This window comes from Lepidochelys olivacea (genome assembly GCF_965140295.1).
Source record: "Lepidochelys olivacea isolate rLepOli2 genome assembly, chromosome: 1".
In the NCBI taxonomy this organism is placed as follows: Eukaryota; Metazoa; Chordata; order Testudines; family Cheloniidae; genus Lepidochelys; species Lepidochelys olivacea.
This window is the reverse complement of record NC_140411.1, coordinates 254,365,674-254,381,457: the sequence shown is the minus strand read 5'-3', so window position 1 is coordinate 254,381,457 and position 15,784 is coordinate 254,365,674. Positions and strand designations below refer to the sequence as shown.

The following is a 15,784-nucleotide window of genomic DNA, read 5'->3' as shown; positions in this document are numbered from 1 at the left end:
GAAACTGAGGCATAGAGAAGTTAAGTGACTTGTCTAAACTGAAACAGCAGGCCATTGGCAGAGCCTAGACTAGAATCCACATTTACTGACTCCAGATCAGTATCCTAGTCCAATGGAGTACTAAATTAGAACTAGGGTTTTACAATAGGTATAATTTATTGGCTTTCCATTTGACATCCTTGGCATATGGAAACAGTATACTAAGAGCTTGACTACACAGGGAGTTATTCTTAAATAGCTATTCCCGATTAACTCCATGTGGATGCTGTTATTCCAGAATAAAAGTGGAGTGCCTTATTCTGAATTAGCTTAATCCATTTTGTATTAAGTGGGTCCACTTTAGAAGCAGATTAAGCTAATTTAGAATAAGGCTTTCTTATTCCGGAATAAGAGCATCCACACATGGGGTTAATCAGGAATAGTTAATCCTCTTTAAATTCACACCCTACCTTATTCTAGAGTTACTGTCGTCATGTGCAGACAAACCCTAAAAAGTAAGCCAACAAATGGTCTCCAAACTAGAATGTTTGCAAGTGGCTCGTTCCTATGTTTGACTATTAGCACTTGAGTAATGTTATATGCCCATGCACTTTGAAATAAGTTTAAAACACAGAATATTTCCCCATGAACTCATCTAAGAAACAAGTTGTTGATGACTATGGAAGACAAAAAAATTAAGAAATGAATAAAAACCTTTTTTTTTTAAGTCTTGTAGCTCAGCTTTCCCATCTCCAGACTACATTTTTATCACACTCTTTGCTTGCCAGGAACAACATATCGAAGAGAGCATAACAAGCATTCAATACCAAAGAAAGCAAAATGCAGCTAATTTTTTTTAATTGGCATTTCAGCTCATTGTTGTATGGCCATGACAGAACTGATGAGTTCACTGTCAGAAGTAGCTCTCTTCATCGAGAGAAAAGAAAAACTTAAGATTAGCCTCAGATTCATAAAACCTTATTTGGTACAATGTGGATCATGAAGCTATTACTGCTCAAATTTTTAGTGTGCACGGTTATTTACGAACAGGAAGATCTGCTTTGGATGAATCAACCTCAAAGCCTCCTCCTTCCAGCAATGCATTTTCCACTGCCCAGGAAGGCAGAGGCCACGTAGATGGTGCATGTCCTAAGCTGCTCACTATTGAGCGCTGCTTCAGAAGCACATGCAGCTATATGCAGTGGCTCTTTGGCGGGTGGGCAGTAGAGACACATGGATCCATCAGCCGTTAATCGCCAGCTGTGTGAGATGGGTTCACAAAGATTATGGAAGCGACACCAGCACTGAGGCCATAGTGCGGTTCCTCTACTGCTCTGACAGCCAGCAGCAGCAATCCCGTGTTGCAGGAATCACTGCAGAGACCTCAGCCCATTTACTCAGACTGAGTGCTGGGAATATCATTTGCCCCTAAATAATCCTACTCTTTGTGACTATATTGGAGAGAAAAACGTGGCTGATCCTGCTCCACTGAAGTCAATGGGAGCTTTGCCAGGGATTTCAATGGGCATAGGATCGAACCCTAGGAGCATATTTTAGATTTAAGCTGGAAAAGGCTCCCACATTATATTATAAGAGCACAGTTTCCTTTCTGAAGCAGGCGCACAGCAGTTGATTCCATATTGAGCTGGATGTGAATATTAGGTAATATATTTCTACCTAGTGTAACAAAGTTCCTGCTCTACCTTGGTGGGTCTTGCACTTATTGGCGGATTTGCTCGCCTTGGAGCTTCACGGCAGCCCTCAGCTTGGCCGTTTTTCTGAATTCACAGTCCAGGTCAACTCCTCCTGTTTCTGACCAGGAGTTGGGAGGTTTGGGGGGACTCTAGACAGCACTCTAGACAGCTGCATTCCACAGGGCCCTGGGCTGGCACAATGCAGCTGTCTAGAGTGCCTCCTGGAACAGCTGTGTGACAGCCACAACTACCTGGGCTACTTCCCCATGGCCTCCTCCCAACACCTTCTTTATTCTCACCATAGGACCTTCCTCCTGGTGTCAGATAATGCTTGTACACCACAGTCCTCCAACAGTCCGCGTTCTCACTCTCAGGTCCTAGTGCGTCTTGCTCCCAGCTCCTCACACGCACACCACAAACTGAAGTGAGCTCCTTTTTAAAACCCAGGTGCCCTGATTAGCCTGCCTTAATTGATTCTAGCAGCTTCTTGATTGGCTGCAGGTGTTCTAATCAGCCTGTCTTAATTGTCTCCAGAAGGTTCCTGATTGTTCTGGAACCATCCCTGTTACCTTACCCAGGGAAAAGGGACCTACTTAACCTGGGGCTAATATATCTGCCTTCTATTACTCTCCTGTAGCCATCTGGCCTGACCCTGTCACACTAGTCTAACATTTGCTTGGTTGTGCAGTTGGGCCCCAGTCCAGCAAAGCACTGAAGCACATGCCTATCTTTAAGGATACAATTAAGTCCCCTATGTATGCTTAAAGTTATGCATGTACTTGAGTGCTTTGCTGAACTGGAACCAGAATGCTCTGCAGGCTGATAAGGTCAGGACCAAACAAATTTCTTCTAGTAGGATCTTCAGACAAGTCTCCATCATCTATATATTATGATTCAATTCAGGATGGTCTGTTTCAAGCCCCTTCTGTTATATGTCTGCTCACTATAACTAATGCAAGCACACTGTTGCACAGAAGACAGGGATTAAAAATGAGCAACATTCTGAATTCATTAACCCCAGTAATAGCATTAACCCTGTGGCTATAGTATATTGGCTTTAACATTATCCACATGGTGTGCTCTTGCTGGCATATTCTCTGATATGCTTTGGTTTCACCTCTCAATCGATCCTCTCATCCAACTGGAACAGATGCCAAAATACTTACAAAACACCGTTCAGGTTGCATATTATAAAGAAAGCCACAGGAATGGTCTATTAGTACTAAAATTACGAACCATTAGAACTCATTAAAGATAAACATGCCATCAACATGAGTCTATCAAGTGTGCCACTACAATATAACCTTTCATACAGCCCAAACTCTTACTGTATGTATAAACCGGTGATTATGTACACAGTGCAAAACACCACCTTATATTTTTCTAGACACTACATTTCCAATTTACCCCTGAGGATGTTCGGTATGATCTAATGAGACACAACTCAGGTTCATGTCCCCTCCAGGCTAAGGGAAGTATTAGTAGCTTTCTGTCTGCCTCAATACACCATAACAGAAGAGTATTCCACTGAATCTTCTAGCTTGACACAATGGGGACTTCACAAATTAACTGGCCCATTTCAATATTTGTTGGAATCTGCTTTTTTTTTTAAAGCAACTTTTTCCAAATATACTAATCGGTCTTTGAGACCAAAGCCAAAAGCACCATCTCTCACCGTAGGTTTCTAAATATTTCCCAACAGTAATTGACAAAAGATCCCATTGTTGAAATTCTCCATTGCTTCCTGAATATTACATTGCCAGATTTCTGTGTTCTGATTGCCATTCAACTGTCATAACCAATTGCATTAAGATGGGCCTATACCAATTCAAGTGCTCAATAGCTGGTGAGTATATGGAGTACTTTCCTGTCCTCATACTGCTGATGGATCTATCAGTCCATACTACTGATGGGTCTAGCCTTGAAAGATTTGTCTGAAGAAGCATCTTGCTCCATGAGCTTGATTTCCTTATGCCCTCACAACTGCCATTTTCCCTTACCTCTATGTTTTATAGACACTGACACACCAATGAGAGTGGGTGAAGAAAACAATCAGGGGCAAGCCCAAGACCACTGAAGTCAAGAGAAAGACCTCCATTTACTTCAGTGGCTTTGGATCAGGCCACAAATATATTGAAATATTTTTAAATTCATAATTACTATGAGGGATATTATGTTTTTAAAATGCTATAACCAATAAATAGGCACCTTCAGAACAATTCTTTTAGAAAAACAGGTCGGTTAGGAATTTGGGGATTCAGGGCCCAGAAATTGAACCCAATGGAGACAGCACCAGCTGGGTTGGAACTACCTCCCCACAAGCAGCCAGCTTGAAATCCTATTCACCAGGTCCTCAAACCCTGGATCACAGTGAGAAGAATGTCAGCTTACTCTGCCTCCCTACCCGCTCATAAATTAAGTTAGGCTTCCAAGTTGTTTGCCATTCTCTCCACTGTGCTCTGGGGTTGGTAAATCCAGAGTGTAAACTTTGATGCTGGCCAGCCAACCCATTCCAATCCTGATTTGCTTCAAAACTGGGGAACCTCCAGGCTCATGCAGTGAAGAGTACACTACCATACAATGTACCATCAGTGCTAAGAATACATGGTTAACTGGGCTATTGTGTTAAATCAGGCTTATACTTAACTGAACCTTGTCCCCAACACCCTTTTTCACATATCCGTAGACATTTCTCTTTTGCCTCAGGCTTCTTTTCCCTAGAATGAACATGGCCAGCTCTCTTTACCTGAATTCATTGATCTTAATGTCAAAAGCTTTTGTTATTTTTGTTGCTCTCCTCTGAATTGTCTCAAATTGTTGTCCTCCATGTATGCAGTAAAGATAACCTGGGTATCAAGAGCGTGAAGATACTTTGGTCACCTTGTCAACGAAGAAAAACACAACAGATACTGAAAGAATAATTCAGTTCATGTGAAATAGTCTCATTTAGTAGTCTCAGTATGCAAGAGAGGCTAATGCTTAGGCTCTTGTTTTCTTGCTCAAAAAATGTGACTGAATTTGAAAGCTAAAGTGTCAGTGCTGTAGGAACACTAGAAGAAAACAAAAATGACTAAGCTGTTTATAAACTTCTGAATCAGTGAACTATTTGAAAGGGCAGGATGTGCATTGTCAACATTGGCTAGGCCACATCAAGGATGGAAATGAAATCATGTAAGTCTGCCTTAGATAGGCCCATATTCTAGGAGTCTATCCCTATTCAATGGAGTTGTGACAGTGTGACTGAGAACCGTAAGCTGATGACTGGAGATTTGCAGGATTGCTTTCGCTTTCTTCTCCCTCTCCCACACAGTTTATCTTATAGTTTTGGGTGGTTATAGCCCAAACACACACACCTGGGAATCAGTAGTAGGGTTAGCAAGGGCCACTAACAACTGCAGCAGGTTACCACATTGAAGCTACAGGAAACGTATAAAGGGGTAGAGAGACCAGCAAGCCAGTAAGGAGGATGAGGGGGTTACAATTACTGAGTAGGTCAAAGTCTGAATGGTGACACCCCCCAAGTTGTGGGGGAGGGTGTTACTCAGTGTTTTTCTGACCTTCTCCCCCACCCAAGTTGGGGACAGCAGAATCAGTAAAGAAACCATTCTTTATCTGACTGATTAGCACACCAGGGTTATACCCAATCTACTTGTTCAGGCCCTTTGACAGGCTGTCAGAGTATCTTGTGTCTATTTTGCATGGGCTCTGGAGCAACTAGTTGACACTGGGCAATAGAGCAGTTAGGGAACTTGGTGTGTGAGGGGAGGGGGATTTCAGAAAATGCTGATTTATCAAAACCAAAAACTTTGCAGAAGCTTACCAGTTTTGACAATAAACTTTACAGGAGGGGTATGTCGGAGTCTCTGGAATAGCCCAGTGGTTAGGGCAGTCAGCTGCAAGACCCAGGTTTAAGTCCCTGCTCTGCCTGACTTAGAATAGGGACTTGAACCTGAGTTTCCTACAGTCCAAGGGAGTACCCTAGCTGAAAAGTTATTGGATATGCTGGGTCACTCCTGTTGGAGCTCTTCCACTTTGTATATAGCCGCTGGGCCAGAGAAAGCAAGGCTGACTCCATACCCAGAGGTCAGGGCCCTCAATCGGGCACAGAAGGACATGAACCAAGCTCTGCCACATGCCAGCTGAGTGCCCCAGGGGCCACGCTATAGAATCAGTCTCTTGTTCTAGCCCAGTTACTATTTATACACAAGGGAGCAACTCCGACTAGGAGAGAATGAGAGAGGCCTGCCCCTGAATAGCCCATAACCTAGCCTCTAGGGCATTCCTCTAAGATGTGGGAAACCCAGGTTCAAGTCCTTGCTCTAAATCAAGCAGAACAGAGTCTTGAACCTAGGAGACCCAGCTCCACCAGGAGAGACTGAGCAAGGCCCACCCCTGAATAGCCATACTGTTAGTTTGTATTGTTATTTTAGAACCCTACTTCCAGAAGACTGTGGGGAGCCAACAGAAGTCTCCCAAGATTCCCTCAGTATGGCCCATCTATCAGAGCTTATCTAAAATAATTACAGAGACCCATTTGAAACAACTGATTTTATTAACTAGGGAATTAGGAATAGGATAAACAAAAGGAATGGGAGAGGGGATTAATAATACTGACCAGATTTATAACCATGCACTCTTTCACAAGGAATTACAAAAGGGGGTAAGAGACAACTGCTCTCTATACCCTGTCCAGATGCTGCTGCTGAGACCAGGACCTGATAGATGACAACGACACACTGGACCACGATCACCGCTGGCACAGCTACTGCAGCAGAGAATGGCGATGAACAACGACGATTCAGGCGAGAGGCCTCACTCACTTCCCACCCTAACCCCTTTGAGACGTCCTATCTGCGGGTAAAAGCCCTAACCACTTGAGGTAAAACCCCGTGGATGGATGGATGCTTCCCTTAAAATAATAAACCCCAACAATAAACTATATCTTTTCCCATTCAGAGGGAATCTTTTCCCCTCCCATTGCCTAGCAGCAAGCCAATAAATTTCCCACCTTTCTTTCCTGACGGGAACAAGAAGGCTGTCCAACATGGCGGCCTACTTGTTCTTTACAAGCCAAAATGGCAAACAATAAACAAAACCATCTAAACACCATCACCAAGTATCAGGTCATAATTTGAATAGGGTGGAATTTACAATACATCCCAGGTAATGTGCCTGACCCACTGGCTATTCTGGGGTGGGTCTCTCTCCATAAAACCTTTCCAAAGGTCTCAATTTTTTTTCCCTCTCCATGCAAAACAAAACTAAACTCCAAAACCTCAGAATTTTTTTTACAAAATAGTTCTTTGTTTCCAGCCAATCCTACTGGGCAGAACTTGCATCATATCAACACCTGCCCCAGGACTTTGTGACACTTTACTTTAATTAAAACAGTTGGATTCCAGGTCTGCACCAGTTCCACGCTGGCAGCCAGGTGCTGCCCTATCCCATCTCCACAATATGAGGAGAGATTAAAGAGGCTAGGACTTTTCAGCTTGTAAAAGAGGAGACTAAGGGGAGATATGATAGAGGTATATAAAATCATGAGTGGTATGGAGAAAGTGAATAAGGAAAAGTTATTTACTTGTTCCTATAATATAAGAATTAGGGGCCACCAAATGAAATTAATGGGTAGCAGGTTTAAAACAAATAAAAGCAAGTTCTTCTTCACTCAGCACACAGTAAACCTGTGGAACTCATTGCCTGAGGAGATTGTGAAGGCTAGGACTATAACAGAGTTTAAAAGAGAACTGGATAAATTAATGGAGGTTAAGTCCATTAATGGCTATTAGCCAGGATGAGTAAAGAATGGTGTCCCCAGCGTCTGTTTGTCAGAGGGTGGAGATGGATGGCAGGAGAGATCACTTGATCATTACCTCTTAGGTTCACTCCCTCTGGGGCACCTGGCATTGGACACTGTCGGTAGACAGATACTGGGCTGGATGGACCTTTGGTCTGACCCAGTATGGCCATTCTTATGTTCGCAATGGGGACACAGGATGTGATTTCTGCCCAGAATGTCAGCTGATTACTCTAGATCCAGTTAGATATAGACACACATTGATCGCACTGTCAGCATCATACATCTAAACACATGGGGATGGCTTATAACATTGGGGCTCCAGTCTTCCCTTTGACAAAAGCACTTAAGTACATACTTAACTTTAGGCACGTGCTTAAGGGCTTTGCTGAATAGGGCTGGCCATTTAAGCACAAGCTTAAATACTATGCAGAATTGGGACCACACATAGACTCTGAAAGAACAGTCTTACAAGCAACTGCTAAAGGCTGTGTCATTGTCCACTTTTTTAATTCTTCTTAACAGTCACAAAGTGTGAGTAAAGGTACACAACCCTTCTAGAACAGCCCAGAGTACATAAAGACCAGGGAAACAACGAACACACAAGCAGAAAAAATTCATGAATCAAGTTCATGGAGATGTGTAGATAACTAAGGTGATTTCTTAAAATAAAAAGGGGTATCGTTTTCCAGCTCACTCAAACAGCATATAACTGTTGAAGAATATTTCTCAGAAGAAAGATTTGTAGGTATTGGGGAAAACCTGTCAATGTTCCATATTGGTATTGGGAATGAAGAAATAACAACAGCATTTGGACTGCGATCATCGAATGCTGCTCAGGTCAAGTCTAGTTGATATAGTACTTAAAAGGCTAATAGCAATAAACAGCCTATCTGCACTGAGATTCCCAACTTCACTGGAGCTGAAATGGTGTTTTGAAAAAAAGCCCTAGTCTATACTGGACTAGCGCTATAGATACATTCAGTCCCTTCTAGATGCAAACCAGTGGCAATATTAGATTTTACGCTGTGTGGGGAAAGTACCATCTATTTGTTCAGCTCTTAGCACAATGGGGTCCTGAGCCATGACTAGGACTGCTAGACACTACTGCAATACAAATAATCAACATTTGTTTTATTTCTTCCTGAAACATTCAGGAAGTTTTCCCTAATGCACTCTGCTGTTCAAAATATATACAGGAGTCCAGACACACCAATATAGTGAAATTCTAATTAACCAATATGTTGTAACTTTAAGAGGTTAGATCAGGCTGTTATTTTCAGTAGAATGGCAGTTCACACTAACTGGAGTATTACTTGGCTATCTGCCTATGTCCAAGGCATTCAAGTGGTTGTGTTAATTGGAGCTAAATTTCAAAAAATCTTTGGCAACTAATTCACATTTAACGTAAGTCAGAGCAGAAATAGCTGTTGTTTCCACTAGAGCATCAAATTAGGCCCATTAATTGGTCCCTATTAATACACAATCTCTTGGTGCCACTACACATTTCTGTTGGCAATTTATTCACAGAGACATTCACTAGTTCTAATTGCCCTCGCTGTTTTTAAAATATCTACCAGGTGCTGTTGGATGGAAATTAGACTGCAACAACAACAAAAATCCCCAAAAGCCACACACTATCAGCACAGAACTTGGGGTCTGATTCATCAGTCACTGAAGTCAAGAGAAAGATTTTCACTGACATCAATGGTCTTTGGATTAGGCCCTTTCAGACAGGATTTTTGCAAGACTTTCAACTTTTTTTTGTAGGAGGTGTATTCACAAAACTATGCCATGTTCATTCTAATTGACACTTAAATGATAAAAGGTTTAGAACAACCTGACCTATGAGGAAAGGTTAAAAAAACAGGTCATGTTTAGTCTTGAGAAAAGAAGACCGATGGGGAACTGATAATCTTCAAATATGTTAAGGGCTGTTATATAGAGGATGGTGATCAATTGGTTGCCATGTCCACTGAAGGTAGAACAAGAAGTAATGGGCTTAATCTGCAGCAAGGGAGATTTAGGACAGATTTTAGGAAAACTTTTCTAACTATAAAGGTAGTTTAGCTCTAGAATCCCCATCTACGGAGGTTTTTAAGAACAGGTTAGACAAACACCTGTCAAGCATGGTCTAGGTTTATTTGGTCCTGTCTCAGCACCAGGGGCTGGACTTGGTGACTCCTTAAGGTCCCTTCCAGCCCTATATTTCTGTGATATGGAGAGATTTCGCAACTCGTTCACATTGGGAAGCACTACCTTTAATGCGACTACTCATATAAGTCAATGGAACCGCTTGCATGAGTAAGAGGGTCCCAACACCAGCAAGGGTTGTAAAGCCTAACCAATAGTTTATAGTTTGACAGGGTCGGGCCAGATGGCTACAGGAGAGTAATAGAGGGCAGATATATTAGCCCCAGGTTAAGTAGGTCCCTTTTCCCTGGGTAAGGTAACAGGGACGGTTCCAGAACAATCAGGAACCTTCTGGAGACAATTAAGACAGACAGGCTGATTAGAACACCTGCAGCCAATCAAGAAGCTGTTAGAAGCAATTAAGGCAGGCTAATCAGGGCACCTGGGTTTAGAAAGGAGCTCACTTCAGTTTGTGGTGCGCGTGTAAGCAGCTGGGAGCAAGAGGCACTACGAGCTGAGAGTGAGAACACGGACTGTTGGAGGACTGAGGAGTACAAGCATTATCAGACACCAGGAGGAAGATCCTTCGGGGAGGATAAAGAAGGTGTTGGGAGGAGGCCATGGGGAAGTAGCCCAGGGAGTTGTAGCTGTCACACAGCTGTTCCAGGAGGCACTCTAGACAGCTGCATTCCACAGGGCCCTGGGCTGGCACCCGGAGTAGAAGGTGGGCCCGGGTTCCCCCCAACCTCCCAGTTCCTGGTCAGACACAGGAGGAGTTGACCTGGACTGTGGGTTCACGAAAACAGCCAAACTGAGGGCTGCCGTGAAGCTCCAAGGCAAGCAAATCCGCCAATAAGCGCAAGACCCACCAAGGTAGAGGAGGAACTTTGTCACAGTAGGTAATATTACATCCTCCAAGTGTTTTTCTCTGTATAAAAGGAAGCCTTTAGCCTTTTCTATTAAGAACAGAGGTGAGTTCAGCCCCCTCAGTCTTGCTCCCACTGATGTTCCAATGGAACTGTTGGGCCAAACTGGTGCCCTAGATATGGTATAGCATTTTTATCTGAATCTGTCTCTTCCTGCTTCTTTTTCACATCCTCTCTGTATTAGCTGTTCACTTTGCCCACTCTCTGACTCTTTTTCAGGCTAACTGCTCAGATCTGTGATGTAGCCACAAGATACTCTCTCCCAGTTTATCCATCCCTACTAGTTAACTCTCAGTATTTTCCAGGCAAATGGAGCTCTGTCTCTCCCACCTTCTATGCACCCACCCAAGCTTTAACTGCTATGGGTTAGATTGTTCCATTTGCCCAGGGCTTAGGAGGCACAAGGTCTCCTGTGGCTTATTCTCGCACATGGCATTTGCCCTCTGCATCTCTCATTAGAATGGTGCAGATTGCACCCCTGGTGTGCCAACCTTACTCTGCAGACTGGTGCAGGGGTGAAGTGTAGGACATGGCCGTGCATCGTCCTCACTCCTTTCTGAGTGATTTACTCCCTGGAGTAGAGTTACCATATTTGAACATTCAAAAAAGAGGACACTGCACTGAAGGGGGGTATTTGCTCGTGCCCTCCCACCCCTGACCCCGCCCCAACTCCATGCCTTCCCCACCCCATCCCAGCCCCTTCCCCAAAGTCCCTGCCTCATTGGAGCCGTTCCCCAAATCCCCGCCTTGGCCCTGCCTCCTCCCCTGAGCGCGCCACATTCTCCCTCCTCCCCCTCCCCCCCAGCCGTGTTAAACAGCTGTTTCACAGCACAAGCGCTGGGAGCTAGGGGGGAAAAGCAAGCACTCTCTTGAGTGATCAACATTCACTCTCTTTCTTGAATGATCAACTCTTCTTTGGGAAAAAATAATAATGGCAAAATCCCAAGACGTTTTTAGATATTTAAAAATTCCTCCCAGGTGGCAATTTAAGAACCAAAAAGCTGGACATGTCCAGGAAAATATGGATGTATGGTAACCCTACCCTGGAGGGAACAAGGACTGACCCTTCTCTGCCCATAGAAATTGCATTGTGATGTGCAAATCTTGCACAGGCTGCCCAAGATTGTGAGGAAGGGGAAGCTTCTTGTATGCGTCTCTGGCACAAAGGCAAATTACAATCTGGCCCTACAGATGCAAAACCCAACTCAGGCCTTCACTAACTCCACTGCCTTCAGTGAAGCAGTTCCCAGTACCAGAGCTGAACTTGGCCTACAAATTGCAAACTGCTGCAGTAGTTTAATTTACAGAAGTGGCTGTGAAGGTCAGTCCAACTTGGACAATGTGTAGGGGGTGCAATAAAAGCACTTGTGATTTGCATAGACAGGATAATTATTTTAAAAAATAGCACTTGGGAGCATATTGATATAGAATAGGCTGAGCAGACTAATCCAACCATTAATTTAATATCACAAGCCTTACATCACTGACTGGCACTCTAATTAACTAATTCCCCAAGGTTTCATTGAGTGCTCTTTCATGACCCTGGGTCTCTCCCATTTGGCACATTGCAGACTTTTACAGACCCCTTCATAAAAATACAATGTGCACTTTATGATTTAAAGACAGTGGAAGTGCTTTCTCTACTGAAAAACTAGCATAAACCAAGACCGCAGCCAAGGACTTTTTAAAAAGCCAAGATTTTATTAGGAGTTATTGAAATTCAGGGTGGTCTCTCTTCCCTACCAAATTTCTGGCTTTTTAGTTCCAGATTCCATTTTTCCTCAAGGTATTTTGAAGATCAACAGAAAGCAAAGGAATTGCCATACTGACTCAGACTAGTCTATCTGGTCCAGGATCCTGTCTCTGACAGCAGCCAGCCCCTGCTGCTTCAAAGGAATCGGATATCTTGCTTAATTACTTCTCTTTTACCTGGTCATTCTTTAATTTAAGGATCGCCTATCATACAGCCTGCGTTATACAGAAGACCAGACTACGTGATCATAGAAGTCCCTTCTGGCCTTATATAATCTATGAGCCTGGTCTCAAAGTAATTTACTGGCATATTTATAAGTGCTTGCCAAACGTTAGTTAGAACATATCATGGCAGCCTCTACTAGAACCATTGTAGTGAAGCTTGAGATGGTGCCTCTGCTTGAAGGTATTAGTGTTTCTGCAATAAACTGAGTTCCCAAGGGATGCTCGACCCCCTGCCCCAGGCCATCCCCACTCCACCCCTTCCCCCAAACCGCCACCCGCATCCCATCCCTTCATGACCTGTTCTGCCCCCTCCCCATGTCTTCCTGTCCCTGCTCCTTCACCTCCCCGCCAGTGCTTCCTGCATGCTGCTGAACAGCTGATCACAGTGAACGGGAGGTGCTGTGGGGCAGGGGGAGGAGCTGATCTGTAGGGCTGCCAGTGGGTGCTGAGCACCCCCTATTTTTTTTCCCATGCATGTTTCAGCCCCACAACATCCATGGAGCAGGGGCCTATACTTTCAAGTGTTTGCAAGTTAGTGATAAAACCCACCTTTTTCTGAGTTGAATCCTGGCATACACCCCTCAGCTAGAATATAATTAAGAGCTGCAGATTCTCCCTCCCCCAGAAATCAAACAAACAAAGTTTAAGGTGCTTTGAACAAAACTGAGCTAACTTTTTAAAAATATTTTTTTCATTTTCACTCACACCTTATACTGCTCTACTGAGACCAGTTATTGGAATTCATTGATTGGTAAGAAACCCAGGTAAATAATCTAAGGTTGCTTCCAAGCTTCAATTTAAGAGATCTTGTTGCCTAGGGCCTGATCCAAAGCCTATTGACATTACTGGGGGATGGTCTGGGGTGGAACACACACATTGATTTCAAAGAATTTTGGATCAGGCCCCAAATGTTTTGTCTGTTAAAGTGACTCTTTCTTGCGGTCTGAAAGCAACCACCTCACGTGGTGATTTCTATCAGAACTCAGAAACTAATCAGGGTTTACCCTGCTATATGGCTGGTGGACCTCGACAGAAAACCAAGGACAGTAAGGGAAGAGGTATTGATAATTAAGTTAGTTCTCTTCCTCCTGCCCATCACCTGAGTGAGAGTTAAGCCATTGTCCCAGCCTAATGCTTGATGGCATGGCGATGACAGAAATATTAACGTTAAGATGAGATGTAAGCATAAGGAGAACTTCACAGGTTTGATCATTGGGTGAGGATTCTTTCAGTGCTGCTCTATGCAGTGCTGTAGGACTCATACAATTTCACTTGTAATCCTCCTCCTTGAGAGAGAAGATGTTTTTCTTTGTGTTATTAAATCTCTGGAGACCCCCAGGCACTTGGCATGGTTCTCCTCTCACTTACACCGCTATAAAACAGGAGCAATCACAATGAAGTAAATGGAGTTATATCTGTGTGAGAACAGTGCAAGAGCAGAATCAGAATCCCTGCCATTTTTAAAAGACTTTGGCTATTAAATTAACCCCAATTAATTTAATTATCCTGCTTAAATATGAATCTGGGTTATGATACTTGTCTATTCCTGCTTTGGTTAAGGCACTTTATGTTCACTTCCTAACCTAATCTGTTGGGTAATGGTGCAGTTACTGTTGCAAAATCTATAGTATTTTATGTAGGTTTTTATACCATTCTTATCTTCATAGTACGTACACCTTACTGTACTGCATTGAGATATGACTAATGTATATTACATGAAGTTTGCTCTCTCAGTCTCTCTACAGGGTGGAGAATCGTGTGCGCAGTGTAGTGTTTTGTTGTAGTAAGTTTGGGGGGGATGTTCAGCAGCACTATACGTGCATACATAACTAAATGACAGCAACTGCTGAGGGAAATGAAACACAAAAAGAAGGGCTCGCTAAGTGATCGTGCAGGATTCTAGCAAGAGCAGGTAGGTGAGGTAACATCTTTTACTGGACCAACTTCCAGTATTGATGAGAGAGACAAGCCTCCAAGCGTACACAGAACTCTTCTTCAGGATTCTGAAATTTAGCTAGAGTAAGTGGGAAGATTTTGCACAGATTTCTAAAGACATTGCTCCTCTTGCAATAAAAAAACCCTTGTATTAAAGTTCTCTATGTCTGGACACCAGTTGCCCTTGATAATATTTAATACAACAAGACAGCTGATATGCAGTGTACTTAGTCTATGCTAAGATAAAAAAAAACCTCCATATAAATAATTCTTTTCCTATTAACATCAAATGAAAACCCCCAAATATGTATGTTCATTCATTTCCCGGTTAAAAGGGCAGAATTCTCCTACTAGAGTTATTTCTCCCAATATCATTAAATGCCACAGTGAGGAACTCCCTGGATGAGTTTTATTTATAAGCTGAAAGCTGACTGAAACAACCCAGCTCATTTAATAGATTAGACAACTGAAGCGATGGGAAATGTCAGACAATAATATTTCTTATGCTCCCAAGGGGACTGGATGGCTCAGAGAATTGGTTAGGATATACTGGAGTTTCATTCTAGGAGGCCAGTCAAATCCAGCCCAAATTGAAAGTGTACATTAATAGCGGTCTATGTGAAATGAATTGGTTAGCTCTGTGGTCTATCTCACAAGCTCCACCAACACAACTGACCCCAGTTTGTAAACTTGACTTTGTGTATCAGGCAAAAATGGGTCTATTTTCACTATGGGATCCTCACCAGAACAACATTTCTTCTAGCCCCTTGGTTTTCCATGGAAGCATCCCATTCACAGACTGACTGGGTTAGACTTGATTTGTGATCCTGTGCTGGCAGCATCTCTCACATCTGCCAATGTGAGTTATAGTTGCCAATATATGCCAGTGGGTGAACCAACCCCAGACTGCATTTAGGCTTGGGGGTGAGGTGGGGAGAGGGTGGAAAGCCATCTGCCCCCTTTCTTAAGGGCACCGAGCAGCCAAACCTAAAAATATGGGCTGATACAGGTAAATCACCAGAAGTCTTTCAAATTTACTCCCTATCTGTTGACAAGATTCTCATTTCAGCAGGTACAACTGGCACTGTTATTGAAAGCAAAAGAGCAAGCTATCAGACAAGTCAGTAGAGAAACCACAACAACAAAACACTGAGGATACATATAATTCTCAGAGGTCTTTTTAAAATGGTTACGTTTAGTGCAGTGGTCACCACTGAAAATCAACATTTGCCAACTGTCACTTTACAATGGCACTTTAAGAACAACTTCCCCAAACTTACAACAGGAATAAAGGTCTCAGATAGCATGATGTAGTAGCTGCAGATGGATACTGACCTTGTTGT

The 15,784-nt window shown here is 43.2% G+C and overlaps 1 long non-coding RNA gene across 1 annotated transcript in view; it reads left to right on the top strand.

Moving 5' to 3' along the window:
* LOC311510935 overlaps nt 1-15,784 on the top strand; it is a 169,994-nt gene that overhangs the window by 137,360 nt on the left and 16,850 nt on the right. Inside the window, exon 3 of the long non-coding RNA XR_014709165.1 lies at nt 6,367-6,530. This is a non-coding gene — a long non-coding RNA (uncharacterized lncRNA). The remainder of the gene's footprint in view (nt 1-6,366; nt 6,531-15,784) is intronic.